The sequence below is a fragment of the Bombus terrestris genome, chromosome 8 (assembly GCF_910591885.1).
Source record: "Bombus terrestris chromosome 8, iyBomTerr1.2, whole genome shotgun sequence".
In the NCBI taxonomy this organism is placed as follows: Eukaryota; Metazoa; Arthropoda; class Insecta; order Hymenoptera; family Apidae; genus Bombus; species Bombus terrestris.
The window spans coordinates 10,340,036-10,363,578 of record NC_063276.1 but is presented as its reverse complement, the minus strand read 5'-3'; the positions used below and the strand labels follow the sequence as shown (position 1 = coordinate 10,363,578).

General features: G+C 29.9%; 1 protein-coding gene across 6 annotated transcripts in view; it reads left to right on the top strand.

Moving 5' to 3' along the window:
- Positions 1–23,543, top strand: part of LOC100647004 (octopamine receptor beta-2R) — a 173,585-nt gene that overhangs the window by 37,572 nt on the left and 112,470 nt on the right. For 3 of the 6 annotated variants that reach the window (XM_048408286.1, XM_003402328.4, XM_012318605.3), the window contains exon 2: positions 16,069–16,133. The exons of 1 other annotated variant lie outside the window; for it this stretch is intronic. The gene's annotated coding sequence lies outside the window, so the exon portion shown is untranslated. The remainder of the gene's footprint in view (positions 1–16,068; positions 16,134–23,543) is intronic. 2 more of the 6 variants (XM_048408288.1, XM_020867655.2) reach the window with 1 other exon arrangement.

Sequence of the window (23,543 nt, the reverse complement as noted above, 5' to 3'; positions counted from 1 at the left end):
CGCCTCTTTCGATACTTGCATCGATCAAAGTTTTCATTCCACGACTAACTGTAACAGTTTCACCTTCCGTCAAAAGTTTATTGCAAATAAAACACAATTGCGATATTTTTTAAAAATATAAATGGGTACAAACTGTAATAGTAGACGCTAGCAATAAATACATGTATTCATTCGAAAGGAACGTTTAACACTAAAAGTATTTCACTTAAGCCACTTCAGGAAAGCAGGTATATGAACGTCGCCACGTGGACAATAGAACTGCAACTTTTAGAATGGCGATATCTTAGGAATGGTGATTCTTAGGAAAAAAGTGTGAGAAACATTTTTGTAGATAATTTTATGATCTACATTTTTTGTCTGGGCTATATTTTCGATAAAACGTACCGTTTTCAAGAAAAATTTAAAAAATCCGAAAATTTTGACTTTGACCTTGAATAACTTTTTTAGCACACATGGAATCAATGGGGACTTTTGGCACTTTATTTCTACTGGCGTACCCAAGGTATCTACCAATATTTAGCTCTGTCGGAATTTTTGTTATTTGAAATGTCTATTTTGACCGGACTATTATTTGTAATTGTATGTGGTTGGAATTACGACCATTTAAAACTGTAGATTCCTCATGTTTAACTATTCCGTGTTACTTATTCTGCATGTAACTACTGACATATGAGATTACTAACACCTTAGTGCTAACTATATAATATCCCTGCGCCTTGAGTACTAGAACCTCGTACGCGAGGGCCATAATAATTATGTCAAAAGAAGACACTACATTGCTAGCAGTACTATCTAATAGAAACGAGAATATACAATGTCCTATTTAAATTGATTCCCGTGAATATTCCCGAAACTGTCCACAATATCTCACCCACCGTTCAAGAGGGAAATTCAAACCATGTCAATGCTCAACCAAACAAAATGAAAAATCACATGAACCTATTAGCGAAAACTATTCGGACATCTCCAGAAAACTTAGAAGAAAGCGCACGATTGATTTACTTACGAATATAATCAGAATATTGATTGATTCTAGTGATTGCCTGTAAATGTACAGAAATCGACACGCCCAATAAAATTCAATTAAAAGAGATGTAACTAATTGTACCGAACAATTAGGAATTAGAATTTATAAAGGAGATATAAAAAATATATTTGTACATACAGATGTTTTTGGCAAAATTAATGTGAACTTTATTGAGGCTCATTATCCACGAAATGTCGCTTCATGGAAGCGTAAGCGTTGTCTATTATACATGACAATACGTTTACGCCGGTGTTCAGTCTACAATTAGTAAAATATAGAAAGATAAAATTTGCCTGATTATTAAAATATCAAGCTATGAAGAAAACGCTTTCATCTTATATCACTACATTCGTTTATATATAATGCTCGATGTACGAGAGCGTGCTTGTTGTTGTTATTGTCAATGTTCATTATTGTTATTGTTAAGCGTACTTATTGTTAGTTTCATAGTATTACTTGAATTATAAATTCATGTTATGTATATAATGTAACATGATTTGCTATATATTGCAAGCTGATCTAGTATTAAACTTACTTGAAGCGAGAATACCTTCAATATTATACAGGGTTCAAAATAACATGTACAAGCGGGCATGAGGTGACATCTTACGAAAAAATAAGAAAATACATGTGAGAACAACACTCTATCGTTCGACGCTTATAATTAGTCTTTGAGATAATCGAGTTTGAAAATTTGTGAAGCATACTTGAACTTAACTAATTACCGACTGGGTATGAGTAAACAATCAGCAGAAGATTGTTACATGCGAAGATAAGTAAGAAATAAAATTTGTCCGTTCAAGCCTTCATTTTCAAGAAAATAAAGTTTGAACGTGTTTAGTTAAGGATTGGCATAGTATACTCGTGTGCGAAATTCTCAAATTTATTTTTCCATCGGAAAAAAGGCGTCGTGAAAAAATTTTATTCTACATTTTTGACTTATTCCTCGTTCCTTTACTTGTGTTCAGTCCGCCATTACTCACGTTCAGGTATACTCATGTATAATAGATTTTTCATTTCGATTTTCTGGAAAACGAAATATTTTATTCTCACTTTGATAAGGAATCACCTTATGTTACATGTTATGCTAATTCTATATGTTATTCGGCTGCATCCTATATATTTCTATATTTTATTGCTACATTATTACCATTTTCTATATTGTCTATTTCCAGTCTAGATTTTCTATTTTCTGAATTGGTTTAACAATTACATTATAATTAATTTAACCGTATTATTATAGGTGATATACGCACGCACGTACACACGCACACATGCACACATATATTATATTATATTATAGCTATGTAATATCAGAAATAAAATATTATTGATGATGATTTATTTACAATAAATGGATTGTACAGATGTTAAACAGAAAAATGATGGTTGTTTAACGTGAACTAATCACAATAACGGACTATAATTTAGACAACTCAATAGTTAATTTGCAACTCTTGTTACCACGGATCCAACGCTCTCTCTTTCACGCGAACCACATTCTCCCGACGACGCAACTCGAACTCTCTGACCTCTTGATTCACACTGTCTGGCTTCTCCACTGACACTGACTATTCTACCATCCCTTTGTCTTTTCTTAGGCCCACCACGCACGTGTTCCGCAACCGTTCGTGGCTAGGGTCACGTAGGCCTTTTCTACGGAACTATTCAATTGAAGGACCGACGACACATTGATGGGCCCGACGAAGTCTCGACTTTCACGTCATTGTTTATGGTTTATCCGATATCTCTTAGGGCTTTTTGTTCACGTTACTGACACGACCGGCTCAGTTCAAAACCGGAAATAAAGATGTGGTGGCACTCGGTAACAATATATATCGCCGAAGCGAAGTGCCTAATGAACCATCAATATTCCAACGGTGCTTCCGCCGAATGTTCGAGAAGAAGGTGTGTGTGGCAACAGTCGCGGACGCCTAACAAACTCGAGAATAGTGGAGATATTGAGGAGTGACAAAAGAAAAATAACCGATTCCGATCGGAAGTCGAGTTGTAAGAGTCAGTCTTGAAAAGTCACCTCTAGATGTCGGAAGTAAATTGTAAATCAAATGTTAGAAAAAAATGAAGTTTCTTTTTTTTATTTTTCATCTTAAATTTCTTTTTTTATTTTTTTGTTATTTTACGTGACAATACTACAGTTATATATATATATAACTATAATATAACTGTAAATATCATTATAATACATATAATATCAACTTTTATACTAAGAAAAGGATAAAAATAATAAAATGTTTATATGATGTTAGAATAACAAGTACTCTGACAATAGAGGTTCTATTGTATTGTGATATGCAATTATATACTTTTATGATTGTAACTATAATATATAATAAAATATACATATATTTTATTATCTTATGGAAGAATATTCTTAACATTACACAATTATATATATGCGTTTGTTCATAAAATCGTCTGATACTTTAAGGATTAATTAATCACGAATGAGATAAGCATTTTGTACAATAAATTTATACGTTCAATGTGATTAATTTCGTTGAATAATCACGAAAGCTTATTTTATGTTGGCGTACGAATATTTTCATAATTGTTATTTACTTATTGAAATTTCCAGTTTCCGATATATTTACGGACGTAGCGAATTTGTTCCGCAATCGTGCATGATCTCCCCAATTTTATCCAGAATTACTTGAAAATATTATATATATGAAATGGAAAAATCGTGAAATTTTTCAGAAATTCAATTTTTGCGTCGCATTAAAACCATCGAAATTCTTATGCGCTCTCAACGGATTTCACGATTTTCACTAGCAAATACATGAAATTATTTATTGCCCTATTTTAAAGTTCTACTTGAAAAAGGTTGTTATTAGAACCTTTTACTGTTTCTTCTGTGGCACTATTCGCTAATTTTTATGACTGAACAGATTTGTTAAATGTCCAATTGTATGAATTACTAATCTATAAATATAATATAATGATCTATCAGCGTTATTTTGTATTGGAGGAATTATTTTTAAAAAATATGAAGGAGCGTCGAAATATGCATAAATGGTTATTGTATAGTTTAGATTAAACAAAATTCGATACATGTATTATTTTAAAGCCCTTTATTTGAATTTTGTGTCTTTGCTTTTTAATATAGATGTTATGTTCTTTATGAGAAAGTTTATAGGTTTTCAAAGCATTTTATTGAATTCTTTGCAAGATCTTTAGGTCAGCATTTAATTTGTTGCTTTCACTTGAAACACGTGTATTGTATTCGAAGACTTGTTTATTATAAAGGGTGGTTGGTAACTGGTGGTACAAGCGGAAAGGGGGTGATTTTACGCGAAAAAATATGTCGAAAATATGGAATAAAAATTTTTCGTTTGAGGCGTTGTTTTCGAGAAAATCGACTTTGAATTTTCGCTCGGTACGCGTACACTTTATCACGTCTCGTTATAACGGATCTTACTGTAGATCGTCTGTCAGGATGTCGACGATTGGGATACCGGTGTCTGTAATGATCAACTGCGGCTGATGCGTTACCACCACACGCACCTAACGGAGGTATCATGTCCGTATATTCCAGATTGCTGTATGTAGCGATAGGGTAGCGATAAAAGTCGGGTAGTAAGTTAATAGGTAGGAAAACACTTTGGTCACATTGGAAGTGTTTATCAACATAACGTCAATCGATACAACGATCTACAGTGAGATCCGTAATAACGAGACGTAATAAAGTGCACGCGTACCGAGCGAAAATTCAAAGTCGATTTTCTTGAAAACAAAGCCTCAAACGAAAAATTTTTATTCTATATTTTCGACATATTTTTTCGCATAGAATCACCCCCTTTCCGCTTGCACCACTAGTTACTGGAGTTTGGAACTTTGAACAACTCCTTAATACTGTAATCTAGATTCTACCATAGCCGTAATTAAGCAATTGTCGTCATTCAACCCGATTGTATTTGTTCGAGATTTATGATAGTGAGCTTGGGCTCGAGGCGACAACCAGTCGCCGAACGTAGCCGCGGTCAAGGGATGAACGTTTTGCCTAACAAAGGCGTGGAGTAATTCTATAGCTCTCCTTAAAAGAAATAGTTGTAGCGGCACGCGACAGTAAACATTCTAACGGTTTCTGTCCTGTGGCTCGCCACACGCAGACTGTATTCTTCGGGTAAGATGATTGCCAGATGTCAACGCATCTCCACAGTTTGTTTAGCTAGCCCGAGGACCTGTTATAAATCTTAAGTTTCAGTTATCTAAAGTCCTTCAAACGGACAGTCTTTGTACCAACTACGGGAAGATAGGAGAAATCTATTTTTCAACGAATGACGCTTCCCGCTAGCAACTTTCCCTCAAGGGCGGCTAGCATCCTTCTCTAACCACCAACATGGAAATTGATCAATTAACAGTAACGTCAATTTCCCTCACCCTCCGAACGAATACTTTTCTTTACGAATCCGATGATCTCGTGCCCTTAGACACACCCATCATAGTTTTCCTCGACTGCGTCACCGTGACGAAGAGACACTCTCGTACGATCTCATCAACGATTGAAGTATCGTTCTTACATGTAGTGATTACACCACGTTTTAATATTGAGTATAACTTAGACGTTGACGAAAAGTAAAGTTCGCTATCCCGCTGACCGCAAATTCGTTATTGAACCTAGGATCATTGTCATTAGCTTCTCGAGTATCTAATTATCGCGATTACTTGTCAAATTCTGTAATAATCATATTTGCACTAATAAATATCTCCTCTATTGCATAACAACAACGACTAATCCAAACGAGGATTCGTTTCACGTCCCTAACTCTAGCCCTAATCTTAACGCCAACCCGAAATATATATATATATATTGTATATGCATGTTTTAAATTTATAATAGATATTCATAATAATTATAATAAATATATTTATAATAAATTTTCATAGCCTAACTCTATGTTAATTTCTCATTTAAATATAAATTTTGCAGATTTACTTATTTAACTAGTATTAACATATTTCGAAGCTTCTATATAGTTTTCACGTTTTGGAACTAACTTAGATTAGGACACCGATTTTTGGGTTAATATCTTTGACTTCTCACAGGTCCAAGAAAATTCTTCTTATTTCCATTGCTTTTTGTGTAAATTTGTGTAGCTATATTACATCTTCTTTATCGATTTTGAGTGTGTAGATTATGTGTGTTCCTACACTCTCTTGCCCTAAAATTTTGATATATAGAACAGTTCCTTGTTAGGAATGTTCAATCGTTTTAGGTCTGTTTTTATTGCATAGTTTACCAATGTCCTTTTGCATTTAATTGGAATATTTGTTTTTGTATATCCTTTCGCTTTTATATAACAGAAGTCTTTATTCTCTTTGTACTCAGCATTGTACGAAGATGCAGTGAATCTACTTACGTCTTCCTATATTAAGTTTATTTTATGTATCTTTAATTAATTACTTATATTACTATATATTATATATACTATTATATATAATAATATTTATTTAATATGTTCCTTAATATAACAATATTTGTTAATGCCGTACTTATAATAATAAAATAAATTCAAAGTCGTACATAGCATTCATTTGATTAATAATACAAGAGTCTGATAACTAACTTTAGTAAGTTTGTTTGCTTTTAATAAACACATCGTCTTTTTATATCGAGAAATTCTTTTTTCAGACGATCCGGAATATTTAAAGATCGAATTTATTTTCAAATCACGACCAGCAGCAATTTTCGCGTACGACTGCTGCCAAAATCGCATTAAAGTCCGGCCACAGCATTCAGAGACACTCGTGTCATTAAAATGATGCATGGCTGACGTCCAAAAACCTGGTTGCTCTGTACCAACTTAAAATATGCTTCCACGATCTGTCAGATTTTTATTCTCTCAATCGCATGATTTAGTTTGATTATAATTAAATTCTTTCCATATAAAAATACGTCGATGAAGGTTAACCAAAAAACATGTCTATTATATATTTAAAATTTTTGGTCGCAGCGCGTCAAGTTTGGTGCGGATATACAAATTTATTCGTTATGATTCCATTGTGAAATGAAACTTATGTTTTCACGTGAATTACACGCGTAAATTAATTTCCATGATTTACGTTTAGCAATTGTTAGTTTAAATTTGAATAGTTCTGTTTTATGAACGTTTCAAAAAGGGACAGTGATTATAATGACAGACATTGTAACCTCTGCAAAATTGAATCCATAAAATTGCAATTACACTACGTCTTATTTAGATTATAATTCGTCGGATAAGGGGAAGCAGATTTTTTTTCGAAGCGCCATCCTCGATATACAATACAAAGAACTATTATTAGTGATCACCGCTATCATAGTTTGTGACACGGCCATGGTATATTTCGAGTCTCTTAGGGACTTGAATGAGAGAGCACTTGAAACTTAGAAAAGTCGCGTGCCACACACACCTACAGTATAAATCCGAAGGGTCTTGACTGGCGTTAAACACTGGCATCAATTGTCGGAATTTGGAGGGAATTTCCTAGAATTTAGAGACCATTTCCAATGATTCCTGGAACGGATTTCTGGAAGAAAATCGTGAAGTTTCGCAGAGATGCTGATTGGCCGTTGTTTTTAGAGAAGTAGGCCAATAAGTGGCCTTGAAGATTCTTGATCAGAGTTTGAAGCTAGGATGATTCCTGGAGGGGGCGAGGGTCACTGAGAGGAGAGTTTAGTTGTCGCAGTTTAGAGTTGCGTTGTGCTAAAATAGAAAGAACCGCCGTCAGAGAAGTGAAGAAACGACTATCAAGAACAGAAGTAAGTAGTTCTCGCAAGTCAGAATAGTATTCAGATACCAATCAATTCAGTAAAGCTTACTAAATTTCAAAGTTCAGTGAGTTCAGTCAGAAGGCTCAATTAACACAACGTTCCCAATAACGTAAATTGGGTAGTCCTTCGGGAAGAGGCAACAGATATTGTTCAATGTTGAAGACCAGAAGAAATTGCTTAAAAATTTGTTGAGCGAAGCAGCCCTTTGGTTCAAACAACTGTAGTCCGCTTGAGAAACCTTATACCACATATTACTAATATGAAATGATTGTAAAATGTTATATTATCGTTATCATTAATACATAAGGAACGAAGTATGCCATGTTTGAAATCATTCCTCGAAAAGAATGAATTGCATTCATTGGAGAAAGGATGCATTCGATGGAAGATAAGCTTATTTCTTGTTTCATAATTGTAAAACCAACATAATAGAATATTTTATTACCCAAAAATTGAATTCTGGATACAAGAAAATGTAATTGTAACAGTTATGTAGTTAGTAATGTCCCTCTATTTTCAATAAGTTGAACTATTGAGTATTTGAGCGAAAGCTCATAAGACTATTCGATTTTGCTATAAAGAAATTGAAAATTTTAAGATGATTTTATAGATGGTAAAATGAATTGAAATAAAATGTAAGATGATAAATTTAAATTTCTTAAGTAATTTTAAACATTCCTAAAATGCTTCATCATAATCAAAAAGTATCAACATCTCAGAGAAAAAGAGTTCTCAGGTCCATCTTCATGTGACCTTTTTTCATCTTTAGGAACAACAGAATGTGGACCAAAGTTTGATCACCTATTTGCTTGCCACTCCGTATAATAAAATAAAATCTCTGCCCGAGTCCTACTTTTAAAATTATTTTCACAAGAATATGAAATATAGGAAGTAAGCTAATTGAAATAAGAATATAAAAATTCAGTTTAGTTATAGGTATTGGAGAAAAAAAATGTTTTTTCATGTAAAAGTAGATCTACAATTAGTATATTTTTCCATATGAGGCTTTACTTTCAAAAAAATCGATTTTGAATATTCATTAAATAAGCATGTATTTAAATAACAATAACCTTCATGCACATATTTAATCTTTCTCTTTAACAAATCTGGGTAGTGGACACTATTTCTAATTGTATTTACAAACAATGCGAATCAAAGCTTGGTACGATTTTCAAGAATTCAGTAGTTTCAATAATTTATTCGCTTTAATAATTTACAGAATGCTGAAAATGTCGGCTCTGATGCCGTAGACAGATTTTTCCTGAACGAATAATTGATGTACTTAAATTCTTCGCTCCCTTGAGTGTCCGTATCCATTAATTTATGATAATTTTGAGTATTTTTAGTCTGAATTATTTCCGTGCTGTAGGAAGAATGAATAAAACAGTAAAACCATGCTTCTTTACTTCACTGAACACGAATGTATCTGCGATATCAAGGGTGATGTTTTCAATGCTCTGTAAATTATTCGAGCAATTCGATTCTATATGTATTTATGCAACGTTAGAAAATAAGAAGAGAGAAAGATAAAATGATAGAAATTATTACATTATTAAAAATTGTACCAAATTCATGCTGACATTGTCTATAAACAAATATATTCCAGTTTCATAATTTCGTTCAATTTTGTAGAAAATTAGAAGAAATGACCTGAAAAATTATCAGGAATATATTACAAAATTATTATTTCATTTTATATATTGAGCTACAAAAAATCCATAGATATTTTGTATTCTAATACAAAAGTCATTAGTTAAATAGTTCTTCTGAATAATAAAATTAAATTCTTTTCTATATCTATTTATTTTTCTCTGCATCACATTTACGTATACCATCATTATTTTTACTATTTTCTAATTCCATGCAATGTGTCAATCCTTAGCAGAATTTTTGGAATATTCTAACTAATTCATCTACAATCTTCTCAAAGCAAAACATTATGTGTCAATACACAAATATTAATCCATTACCAATCTATAACTTTCTATGTATGTAAATGGCTTTAAAAAAATTTTGAAGTCGTACTTTTACATGAACAGAATTTTTTAATCAATCGTTTCCTTGAAGATCTTGGTCAATTATTACATTTTAACATTGTAACAGAATAATGAGATAGATACAGGTGATAATTAGATTTAATCAATGCAACTTTGTGTACAATGTTTCATCTCTCCAATCATAATTATAATTTATGACAATTATATACTCCCCTCGACCCCAACCTAACCCTCGACTACTTTCCTCCTCGTAACCACATTCAGGAAGTTCGCTCACTCTATACTCATGTAACATTTATTTATTAAATCAGTAATCTATACTTACATTGTTCACTTCTTATTAAATATCATAAGTAACATTTGTTAATATATATGAGCGAAAATTACTCCTGCAGGAAAATCTAAGTTAAGTGAATTGTGATGTTAAAGCAACTAAAATACGTGTTTCTTTCTGAAAATTCATATGAATTTACTGAAATATCAGTTACTCATTACAGACAAATATGTAACTTGCATGACGCAGATTGTTTCAGATTAAATTTTATTAAGTATTTTATTTCAATTACGATTGGAAGTAAGGAATGAACTATAGAAAAAGTATTGTTAAATCATAATTTTGAACAAAAACTTACAAAAATATCAAGATTTTGATGTTGATGCATTAGGCGTTTAAATACTTGTGCACTGTACTGTCTGTCTTTCAGTAGCAGTACAGTATACAGTAAAGAATAATTTTTTTAAATTATAGGCGCATATGACAAAATGTTATTCCATATTTTTAATTTACTCTTAATAAAGAATTATTTTATTTCTTGTTGTGCCACAATTTGAGAACCATTTAAATTAAATCGAAAAGTGTTAGAAAATTAATGATATAAAGTAAACGAAAATGCGTAGAGAAATTTCTTTGATAAATCCTGAATTCCATTTGACGTAATATTTCAACTATTTCATTTCAGTAAAATCACAAGCCGGTTGTTGATGATCATAGCTTTGAATATTACATGAAAGAGTGGTGTCTGAAGTGATGGAAAGAGTCTCTGAGGAATCATGCAGGCTAAGTTGGCTCCATCGTTCGGGATGGAGAATTTTGTAGGAAATGGAAACTGGAGAAGTATTTGTTCAAAGAATGCATGTTGAAAAGAAGGGCATTAAATAACGCAAAAATCGAAAACGAATGGTAAAAGCGATAGAAAATCTGATGGAAATAAAACCTTCTCTTCAAATCTGATGTAAAATAAATGTTTAGAGTATAATAAATCGAATATTTTGCTAAAATATTTATTATATATTTCAGAAAGGATAGTAGATATCACTATATTATTTATAAGGTAACTACTATCTATTATTATGAATTATTATTTATTCTTCTGTTATAGAAATTATTTAATACCCTTACTCAGCTTTTTCTTAAAACTTCTATATCTTGTAATTGAAAAGACTGCAAAAAACATATTTTTTTGTAATCAATTTTGAAAATATGAATCTTTCTAAATATCTTAATTTAATAATTTTGAATAATTCAATGTTTTTTAAAATTTCTAATACAATGGCTACATAAACCTTTATTTCGAAGATTGAATTACATTAGCAAAGCAATTATTCTAGACAATGTATGTATCATAAGTAGGTTTATTTTTTCCTTATTCCGAGAACACGTTTCTCAATTTTCTTCTCTCTCGTGATCTTCCCTCTCTTACCTGTTGATAAATTTTTGCCGCTGTTCTTATTGAATATCTTATTCAAATAAATTCTTATTTAAATTAGTTAATAAATGAATAATCGCTGTTTCTCAGAGAACTGTTTTTCCTGTAGAATTGTACGTTTTGTTCATTCTGATTCATTTTTTCAAGATTTCAAGAAACATATTCACTGAAATTTCTTGCGATGATTTTTAACAAGTTGCTGAATATACTAAACGGAGAAGTTTGAAAAGCAGCACATATATACATTGAGGAAAATATCATTTAATAGTGTCTGAATAATTCTTCATTAATTACTTAACCTTTTCTACTTTAAGGTTTATGTATCTGTACACGTATCAAAAATGTCTATAATTTATTTATTAGCAGAATCAAATTTTTATCGGAGTTATTTAAGTAGTTAAAAACCACAATTGGTGGGCTCCTTCAAATTTCAAATAACTGCTTAAATTGTGATAAGTTTGGAAATTAAATACAATTTTTCAAAAAGTTTTAAAACCTATTGTCTAATAGATAAATATATATAATTGTTCTGGGAAATCTTTAATTACATCCTTCTATCTTTCAGTGTCCATAATCTGTTACTTTCTAATACCTATTTTTTTTATAATGGAATCGAATCCTTAACATTTTTAATTATCTTAATGTTTTTTATTTTATGTATACTTTCATTTTCAACAACGTAAAGTTTAACATACACGCGCCAATACATTGTACTGTATCATGTTATAATGAAGTGTATAGAAAATACTTCTGTTTCAAAAAATAGCAAAACATATCGTTGTAAAATAAAATACGTTCAGATAATAATACGTTTGAATAGCAGAGATAAAATCGTATTAGGACAATGGGAGCACGGATAATGGAATTTCTACTATAGCTGGAAAAAGTTGTGTAGTAAACGAAAATCAATTTTCTGCGGAAGAGAGGATCTCAGAGAGTAGTTCTGGAAATTATGAGGAAAAAATGTTAATGTTTTGGGTATTCTCAATTAGAAACCACGAGATTGGGAAATTCGAAGATCAACATGTTTAAGTATGAAACTTTAAAATTTAAATTTCAATATTTTTAAAGGTTACAGTTACAATCTGAAAATTTTGAAACTTTGAAGTAGATTTTTATTCCTGACCATTGTTTTTTCACAATTAAAGGTCAGTGCATTAAACTATTTCTTACACTAGTTACTATATTTATTACTTCCGCATAGGTCTGCGGTAAATACGTAGACGTTGAGTGTATTTTATAGACAAATAATTAAATTACTTTGAAATTTACAAGTATTTTATAAATATAAAAAAACATTTTCTTAAGAACTGTTGTAGTTAAAAATACAAATGTAAATGATGTGAAGAAATTAGAGCTAAAACGATGTGTTCTACTCGATTCACCATTTCATCTAATGAAAATCATCGTATTTGTGTTCCCAATTTTTAAATTGAGTAAAAAGAATGTAAGAGACAAGCAATTGAAGTCTGTGTAGATCGAATATTTTACAAATACAGCGAATAAAATTTTATTTTTTTAACAAAAACCGTATTATATGCGCTTTATTCATTTGAATATTTGAAGTCAGTATGTACATATTAAACTTAATTTTATCTATTTATTCCATAAATTAGTATTATTCTATAGACTATTTTTTCCAATTCAACATCTCTGTTGACAGATGGGCATTTCAATGTTACGGAAAGTAATCACCAAATAGCCGTTGTATATTTTGAATTATTCATTCATATATGTATAGAAATTTCGTATATATTACACAGAGTATATTCAGAAAAATTATCCGTAAGTATTCGAATATTTTCGTAATAGTATTATCAACAAACTGCAGATTTTTATGCAAATTCGTATTTTTATTACAGAAACGAAATGTAGAAATGTATTTCATTCACTGAATATTATAATAAGTTCTATACTTTTGATATTTTATGTAGTTTTGCATGTTACGTGCAGTTTGTGCACTTTTGCAATTTTAAATTTCCTACAAATGTATAAAAATCGAAAAATTATATTTATGTTTTTGTTTATCTCATCAGTGGTCCTTTGTTTCTTCTATTTCAAATTTTCGGCATTTAATGGTTATTAGTGGTTGTTTTACATTATCAGTATGTAACATGTTATCTTATATTAGGTAGGAAGTTCAATAATTTTCAGGAACGCCAACATTTTTTTTTAGAGTAGTTCTCTTTTTGTAAAATATTCAATGAATTGGACGAAAAGTCTTATTATGTTCATTTAGTTCCATATTACAGTTTACAAGGATGATTTCTTTTCTTTTTCCCATTCCAACGATGAGTAATAACAATGGTTTATTTCTAGAAAATAATACTTGAAAATATTAAGGATTTCTTAGCAAGCAAAACATACAGATGATTACTAAAAGTATCGCATATTACCTGGAAACAGCTGCTCGAATACCAAAAGTGAAAGCACAGCAATGACGAAAGGTGTACCGACTGACGGAACGCGTAATAGATTCCGGTAATTAATTTGAACACCGTGTGTCAGGTACTGGGAATGCCAGACAGGCAATTAACAATAGCACAGTGCCGGCTCGTCCATGATTGAAGAGCGATTCTCGATGTTAGAGCTGCACGGTGCATTTCGGTAGACAAAAGGAAACATGAATGTGAAATAGAATTGAAACGGGAGTTTCAATACAAAAACATTAAAAATTTTGGTAGTTTCTTTCATGATGCTGCTAATGGGCATAGTTTTTTATTTGAATTTAGACGGAAGACATTAACTTTGCTGTGATTTTCGAATTTTCATATTTCAATTTTTATGTTAGTTCATATGTTAGCAAACATAAAAAACTTGATCAGTCATATCCTAATCATCTGTCCTATGTATAGTATGAGAAAAGTACGACATCAAATTCACTAAACATAAACAAAAGGACTCCTGTAGTCTTCCTATAGGATGTTAATTTTTACTATCTAGTATAGATACGTATTTGTTTTATTGATATCCTGATCATGGACACGAACAACGTTGAAAGATGTATGTATCTTATATCTCTAATTAGAGAAAAAATAATTTCGTTTATTTTGCGATATTGCGATATTTCACGAAATCGAATTGTAAAATCATTGCCATCACAGTACCAGCAGCAATTTTATCATACTTTGCTCAAATTTGAGATACTCTTTAATGTTACAAAAATGCAACCGAACGAAAATGATCGAATGAACGTAACAGGATTAGGAAACGAAGAGTTACAAGATAAATCATTTGATCTATGTATTTGAATAATTTCTAAATTATGTGTTGATTGATAAATTTTACACAAAAATTGCAGCATCTCGGGGAAAATACAATGTAATATACAGTCAGCCACGAAAACCTACATACATCTATATACTTTTTAAATTAGATAAATTATAACAAAGACGTTAGATATAGTATTCCTTTCAGCATCAAATTTCGTATTCATTAAATTGTCACATACGTTTAAAAAGATAACATAATCTATTATATTTTTATAAAGGAAAAATAAAAGAAAAGAAAATGCGATGTCAGAAAAGACATTAGGTATAATAATACCTAAAAGGTTATACATATCAATACATTACACTAATATGTTAATATCTTATGTTAATTTCTTCTAGGCATGTGGATTTCTTTTGTAGGTATTAATAACAGTTTGTAATATTTTTGGTGCAGATGAAGATCATGGAATTATTAACATGGAATTAACAAAAATGTATTAACAATTATTCGTCCTCAATTGTCTAATATCAGCAAAGACTACGTGTTTCACGGAGATTTTGTTGGTGTTGTTTTATTTATAATTAAAGGGCTATTTTTTTCATTAAAAACACAGTATTTGAAACATTTTCACCTTTTCCCAATGTGAGCGGTATGTTATTATATAGATTTATTTGGAAAATTTGTTGTATTATATATCATATACTATTATTATTGACATCTCCAATAATACTCATGTTGTTCTATGCGACAAAATCGTAAAGCAGTACATAAGGTATAAAAGTAAAGAAATTACAGGAAAATAACACGAAAATTAGCAAAATCACACAGGGAATTTCAAAAAATTTTCCCAAACTTAATATTGTACAAGAATAAATAGCCTTGATTCACACATAATCAATACAACACAAAAATATCTGATAGTTCCAAAAATATTTCCCTAGTATATTAAATTTATTGATTTATAGGATGGCTAGATTTTAATACCGAACATCTTCTTCCGAACATCATCTTCCACTTTATTTTAGTTATAATAAACAATAATGAAAAGAATATACGAATGAATAGTTTTCTTCCATATTATATTTCATAATGAAAACAGAATATTATAATATTTATAGTATTTCATTAGAATTCTTAGCGTTAATTAATTCTTCATTTCGATAATTATTCGAATTAACGTTATCTTTTAATTCTTTTATTCTATATCACATATATTTATTAAATAATAAATATTTGTTCAAATCGAATATGTCATATAATGATGGAAATTTTTCGATAATTATATAAAATGCTAAACTACTTCTCAATCGAATAATAATATTTGGTCTAATATTTTTTATTGTGTATTTTCAGGTACTACGTAGGTACTCAGATGATAAATCGGATAGTGTGTGGATAATAACCATTCTACAGCTTTAGTAAGTTAATCAATTCGTTAAATGATTAAAAATATTTTCTCATAAAAACAAATATGCATATTAGTTTCTAAGAATGAAACTTTATACATTTTTATTCCATGAAAATATTACTGCTATCTTTTCCTTATTTTTGCATATCTTACTTTGTACATAGATGTTTCTATGAGTTATTAAAAATACAAGAATAATAAAATAATAAAATGTATAAAAGATAACGTAACCTCGATAAATAATATTCAGACGAGAAAGACATATGTCGTACCTACGATTATGCGAGTTCATTGTCTCAACATAGACATATGTAAATTATCTCGTAGAAATTACGATTACGACGAGGTAGCATAACATAAATTAGGACAAATCATTAGAAATCTTGTATTAATTTTGTTTAAAGCTTTTGAATCTTGAGATAAAGTTTAAGAAATTTATTTTCGGAAAAAAGCATCAAAAATTTTAAAAAATTTGATAACTTGGTAAATTGTAGTGCGTTAAATTTTATATACAAAAGGCGATTTAAAATTTATTATATATTATTCGAAGATATCTTATTTGACAAGAGTAAATTGAAATTCGAAAAATAGGTTTAAAAATTCTCGAGAATACTGATTACTAATATAGTGAAATGTTAAAATAAAAAAATTTAATAAGTTGAGGTGAATTATGTTTCGAAAAAAACAAAATAAATAAGAATAAAAAGATGAATAAAATTAGGTACAAAGTACAAAAGAATTAACAATATTATATTAAAAGTCGAATGGTTAAATATGAAAATAAAGAATTAATAATATTGTCAGTAAACCACACATTTTACTCTAATAATGTACACATGCCAATTTAAAATATATAAAACTTAATTGTCTATTTATAAATATAAGAACATATATATAAGAATAGTCACTTATACGTTTGTCATTAAACAATCCAATTCGTTTCTCTGATACACTGAGGATACAATACTAAACTTTTAAGCAGCAGATATATATTATGATATTCACAAATAAAAGATATCATTGAAAACTTTACTCTGTCTACAATCAGCTCTCGAGAACAATTGAATTAAATAGCAGAGCGAAAGTTATCGTAACAAAGCAAATGTATCGAACGAACATTCTGGAAATACAGAAAACTGATAAGAAATAATGCACGTGTTCAGTATCCGGGTATAACACATGCGATTATGCGATTTTAAATTAACTATATACATACTTAATGCTAGTCAACGTTTAGTTGTTTTATCAGAAATGTTGGCGAAGAACGTTCGGGAATTATCGAAAACATGTTTTCGTTAGTAAGTTACAGAGAATTAATGTTTCGCTGTTCGTTATTGCGAGGAAAATGTTATTCAATAATATCGTGCAGCGGCGTTCATGCGATGTTGCGTGATTTAACGGAAGTATTAGTATACTTTGGGAATTTGTTCGAAGCATGATGTTATTGAATTCTGGGAAATTAACGTTCTACGATACAATGTTGCAGTCTTAAAGGAATAACGATGAATGATTATTAAGATGTTATATGTCATGTGCTTTTAAATGGGGAAAAAATTAAAGACAAGTAATAAAATTATCTAGTAAGAATAAGTTGATAGTATTCTGTAAATAGTATTCTGTATGTATATATACTGGAAAGAAATTAACGATAAATGTTAATATTGATAGTAAATTGTAGTGTACACAGTATTTTATATGCAAAATATATTTTTAAGTTGAAATTAGAGGTAGTGAATAAGATTTAATAACTTTTAATATCTGAATTAATGTCTTTTAATGGAAGCCATAAAAAAGTTGACAGAACATATATTTTGGAAATAACATTCTATAAGTATGCATAAAGAGTGTAAATATATTTAAAGAAAAAATTTGATTATATTATACGATTGAAAATCACTATATCGAATATTTACTATTTTTCCAAGTTACCTAGGCTTTTTGAACAGATCTCAGTTTATTAAAAGATTGCATTCTTTAAGGTCCGTCACGTTTCAGATTTTTAGAAATGTATCTTAATTTAAAGAATATGTAGACTATGTAATTTCCACTTTCACATTTTTTATTACTACTCAATTTGTAGATTGTTAAATTCCCAAGAAACATGTTTTTCTACTTTCCGAGATTTGTTGTTATATATAGATATATTTCTTAGCATTTACCTTAAATTTCGATACAACTTTTTATTTCGCTTATCTTAATGCTAAGATATTATGCAGTTATTTCAAATTATCCGTATTTGAAAAATGTGTGGCTTTAAAGGTCGCGAAACCTAGGTATTTAAAATTTCCAAATTCGTAGTTTTCAAACTCTTTTCCCTCAAAATATCACAACCCCAATTCAGTGATAACGAAATTCTAGATTTCCAAGTATCCTGAAAATTTCCGATTTAAAATGTCCGAATATTTGCATTTTCGCAATTTAAATTTTCTGTGTTCTCCAAAAATCTGAAAATGACATACATGATAAATTATTATTTTCTATGACCATCGGTTCAATTTCAGAAAACCTGAATTTTAAGATTTCCAACTTTATATTAAGAAATTTCCAAACTTTTCACATGAAATTTTAATTTCCTGAAGTTCCGGAAACATTTTTTTAAACGAGTTATATCCAATTGTTCCTTGTATGTTATAATTTTTCACTTACAATGGCCATCCTTTCAATTATGTAACTCTATAAAAAATTCCTATGATTCATATCGAAAAATTTTTTAACTTATTCTCGAAAAGTTAAAAACTAATTACCTCCGATTGTTCTCCATATATTAGAACTTCTCATTTTACAAGGTCATTCGCTCAATTCCGTACTCTCAATTTTAATATTATCAGGCTTCACATTAGAAATGTTTAATTATATACATATAAAGATATTTAATTATCTCCCATATGTTATGATTTGTTACCTTCTGCCACTATCCATTTAAGATCGCACCCTCAATTGAAAAATTCTCGAATTTCATATTCATGCATGATTTATGTACCATAAAACTATACTAAAATAATTTCAACAGTATCCTACTTTATCATACTTACTACTCAGGAAAAGAATTTACTACTACATGTCTGACATGCATAAAACATATAAGCGAATCGTAAATGATATCGTGAAAACACAACAATTTTTTTATTCGTTATATGACAAGCAGTTTTTAAAATATTTGTCATTCTTCGATTTTCGATCGCATCTCTAATAGTACATTGCATTATGTTCCGACGTTTCGCGAATAAACCAGTTCACTTCTTGAACGCAGACCTGAAACTATTCCGACCAGACGTTCCGGACACTGAATTAGACAGTTTCAAGTTTGCTCTGAAGAAGTGAACAGAAATGTTTCACGAAATAGAGAGCAACGTACTACTAGAAATACCATCGAAACCCGAAGAACCACAAATGTGTCATTAAATACACATTGTAGAAGTTTGGAATCTAAAATTTTAAAAATACATTCACATAATATGATCTTAGATATAGAAGGACAATATGTATGCATGTAAACATAAATAATTTTAGGATATTCAGGTTATAGTGTAACTTAATAAAACCTATTGCCTATTTGAGGATGGCGGGTTAATCCATATTCGCTTACACCAACGTTTTGTACATTAATAGTATGAATGCATTCGACATATCACGCAATAAATGTTGTGACTGTGCTATATTAGGAAACATACAGTAATACATGAAAGTATTCGGATACTTACTACAGGATCTTTTTATCAATATGTTATGTACATTATTCGAAACTTTTTGAAATTTTATTAGCACTGTAATGAGATACGAGTATCGTGATTAGAATAGTAAAATTTGAAATCAATCCGAAAATGCAAATATGCACTTAGTAAAGTAGTATGCAACAGGAACAGTCTTAAACATACAATTAATTCTAAATATAATTTCACTGTATACTGTGGTTTAATATGTAGTGAATATATATGGTAAATAATATAGTGAATAGTCGACTGTTCAAATACTTTGCTGATCTCTGTGAGATGTATAATATCCAATAAATAACTTTCATATATGTTTTTAAATTCGTTTTAAATTTTATCAATATAGTTATGATGGCCATATTTTGTGATAGTGTTAACAGAGTTTCAAAAGTTTTATATAATATTCAAGGTGTCCTGCAATTTAGTCTATAAACTTTGCCAGTATATTCTATGAATAAAAATAAGACTAAAATGATATATAACAAAAAGTCCATAAATATTTTCTTAAAAAGTTATAATAAAAACATGAAACTATATATATTGTACTTATGTGTGCATTTTGAAGTGTCGTTTGGTTTTATCAACGCAAGATTTATATCAAATTTCATAGCGATTATGTCTTATTTCTTTATAGTGTACATTCATCGTTGTATAATTCGATAGAATTAGGTATAGAAATATTAAACAGGTGTATCTTCTATCAACACGTATCATGAACATTATGTATCTTGTTTCTTTCTATGAAGCATTTATCGACTTTTTGCTATATGACATTTTATTTTTAAGTTTACCTATAAAATACACTGGCAAAGATTATCTATTAAATGTGTCTGTGGGATACTCTGTATAGATACATAACAAGTTTTCGACAGCGTTCGAATATTTTTATGAACCACTCTAGGTGCGTTACTAAATGACATCAGCATGCACTTTAGAGTTGCAAAATTACGTAATTTTATTCTCGAAATATTTCAAAACAGACTATCTTCGGTTATTCTTCGATTTTCCATTTTCCATTCTATTATCCACTCAGCATCAAAATATAAATCTCTGGGACAAGCCAGGATCGGAGGTGTCGTCTTCGAAGCGTCAAAACGCAACGTCGCGTCGCATCGTTTCGATTCAAGTGCCGTATATACATAGAAGAGAGTTAGTATTCCTCTCAAGTGAATAATAGCCAATCGAATAGTCATAGGTCATAATAAAACGAGCAGTTGGTCGTGGCGGTGTTAGCGCCTCTTTAGCACACGTCGCTGCGCTCTTTAAACTTCGGCATTAACTTGTTATTTCGTGGTCGACGGTTCAATCTTAAATAGCATTCTGCTTGTAGATCAGTGTTTATTTAATGAAACACCGGCATAGGCTATGAATAATATGATTACGAACGATAATCTGGGAAAATAAATTCCCGATACGCGGATTCGAAGACGCATGTATCGAAATTTATGCGATTACGGCAAGTTTGAATCAAATGGTTTATTTATCTACCAATGGATTGCCAGTGTTTAACGATTCTGGTCCAAAATGTTACAAATAAATGGTGGTTTAAATAGAGATCTTTAGGTTTACGATTTGCTTTTCTTTTTATTGAATGTTCTCTTTTAAAGGATCATCCTTTTCGTTCATAATCTTTACGTTGTCAATTTCCGCATTATACGGAACAAGAGATTTGAACTTTCTTAACTCTGTTGCGTTCTTCCGATCATTTTCAATTCAATTAAATTCTTCTAATATTATAAAATATTTCAAATTTGAGCAAAATATGGAAGAATTATCAATGTAGGGACGAATCGTACAGTATCAACCAATCTAAGTCTTTTTGTTATAGCTTAAGCTAGAGGTGTTAAAAATCAAACTTTTTTTAATTAGTTTATAGTACAAATAGTAATTTGCAAGAGTAAAAATGTTATAATTTGTAGAAAACGAAAAATTGTCGTCCAATACCGACAGATATTTAATTAATAAACTTTTCAGTCTAAATGGTCAATAACGTTAAAAAAAGAACATTTAGATGTTAGAATACACATGTTTATTCGAGTTTTATTTTTACATTATATTACAAGTAGAATAATTAATATTTTCTTGATTTGTGTATTCAATACGTACGCCGTCTTCACATAGTTGGTTTTTGGAACGTTGAAAGCCTCAGCGGCCTCTGTCCATTTTCCTTCTCTTTGCTTTGGAATTTCAGACATTTTTCTACAGAAAAAGATAAAAGAAAGATTAAATGAATATCTCTTAATTTAATTGCAATTGTCAGTAAACAGATTTAATTTGCAAATAAAAAAATTTAGTCTGTACCAGTCCACGACTGATAGGCGGTAGTGGATGACAAACACATAGGAACACAAAGAACATGTACGTTATAATATATATAATATACAAAGAAAATTGCAAAACTGAAACTGGTAATTACACCTAATAAATTGGATATACGTAATAGAGAAAGATCATTTACTCACTTGAGAAACAAGATACCAGGCCTAGAAAATAGTTTTTAATATGAACATATACGTTTAATGTGTCACAAGAGCAAAAATCCTACATGATTTATCATTATATTTACATTAAATAAATTAATTAATTATTTTCCTAAAATATTAGAAACTTGCTTTATTTACGGGAAATATAAAAATTCAAGGATCGTAATAACGTTAGGGAAAACTGTTATGATGATTACATTGTTTTATTATCTTTCTCGGATTTTTATAATTTGTAAATTTGACATTTTTGTCAAAAATTTGGTAAATAAATTGGCTAATAGATCAACTTTATGTGTGATGTGCTGAAAGTTATTCATTTTGAAAGTTATTGCGAACTGAAAATTTCCAATATACAAGTAGGTACGGGGATGTTCAAGTTCGAAGTTCGGTTTTCTTTTCATCGGAAATGCTGTTTTGAACGAATACAGTTTGCTAATATTTTGTATATTATCTACCTATCTACTTTGTTTGTTGTGTATAGGAGAAGAAAATAGGAACTTTTTTAAACGGGTGAGAATGTTTTTCTGTTTGTTTTTCTGTAAATCATCTTTCATCAGAGGACAAAGCTATTACTTGTACTACTATCTTCACTTGTTTTGTGACGCTCCATGGGAATACGCGCGAAAAGTCAACCTTATAATGTCATTGAAATAACTTACGAAGATTTCTGTGTAAATTTTAAAAAGCCACTTTTTTAAAACTTACATCTTTTATGTTAGGTTACTATCAATGCCAGAATTAGAATGTCTACACAATATGCCAGTCTTTCCTGCTTGTTTTCTTGTTGGAAAATATTTTCGTTGATATATTTTAACTTTTCTAACTCAGACATACATACAAATATTTCTGTTTCACGGAAATACGTAGATTGGTTGCATCAAATCATGCAATGAAAATTATTCGTTTCAAAATTAGTTAGAAATGAAAATTTCTCAAATATAATGAGTATAATGAAATTTATGTTCATATTGTTGTAACTGTTGGATGATCTCAGAAGTTGGAAACTTTAGTTTCCACGATATTATTATAGTGAATTTACAGTGTTAATGTAATGCAAATTATAGTACTTTGAATAGTATCTAAATACATACTTTATAATGAATATAATAATAATATAATATATTAATATATTAATAATAACTGTATTAATAATATTTTTAAATATTGATATTTCTCTCTCCATGTATAGATCTATGTATTTCTCGCATATCAAATATTTTCTCATCA